The following is a 970-nucleotide window of genomic DNA, read 5'->3' as shown; positions in this document are numbered from 1 at the left end:
AAAATAAAAAAACACATCCAATGAAGAAACCTGTTAAAATAGACATTTACAAACATTGAATATATTACTTACCATTAGTAGCGGTGGCCCTCCGACTCCCGGGGTAACAGGAAGCTCACGTACCTTGAAGGCCTCAAACAGCATCCGATGCCATCGCCATGAAGATGCGGCTCAGGTACCCAAATCTTCATTTTTCTTTCTTTAATCACCTTCTTCTATCTTCATCTGTCACCATTTCTTGATATTCTTTTTCTTCTATCTTCATCTGTCAATCCAAAAAGAAACCATGGTAAATCCCAACCGATGTTGTCTCGTCGTCCTCTTGGGCTCAAACGAGGCGTCACGGCCTTAAATGGGGCTGTGACGTCACATTTAGCCTCAAAAGGGTTAACAGCCACCTGATTGGCTGTTAAACAAATGTTTCGACTTTTTTTTTTTTTTTTTACATGACATCACTTAAAGGGAATGATGCCAGCCAATCAGAATGGCTGTGCTTCATTTGCCTTTAAGATGATTTCACTAAATCCAAGATGGCTGGTGTCACATGGTATCACACGGCGTCCACACTCTGATTGGCTGAAATACCATGTAACGCCGGCTTTGTGACGTCATCTTAAAGGCAAATGAAGCACAGCCATTCTGATTGGCTGGCATCATTCCCTTTAAGTGACGTCATGTAACAAAAAAAAAAAAATTATAGCCGGAACATGGTTTTAACAGCCAATCAGGTGACTGTTAACCATTTTGAGGCTAAATGTGACTTCACAAGCCGTATTTAAGGCCGTGACGCCTCATTTGAGCCGAAGAAGACGACGAGACAACAACGGTTGGGATTCACCATGGGGTTTTTTGGACTGACAGATGAAGATAGAAGATAAAGAAGATCAAGACATGGTGACAGAAGAAGATAGAAGAAGGTGATTAAAGAAAGAAAAAAGAAGATTTGGGTACCTGATCCGGATCTTCATGG

This window comes from Ascaphus truei (genome assembly GCF_040206685.1).
Source record: "Ascaphus truei isolate aAscTru1 chromosome 12 unlocalized genomic scaffold, aAscTru1.hap1 SUPER_12_unloc_2, whole genome shotgun sequence".
NCBI lineage: Eukaryota > Metazoa > Chordata > Amphibia > Anura > Ascaphidae > Ascaphus > Ascaphus truei.
Note: the sequence above shows the minus strand (reverse complement) of the source record.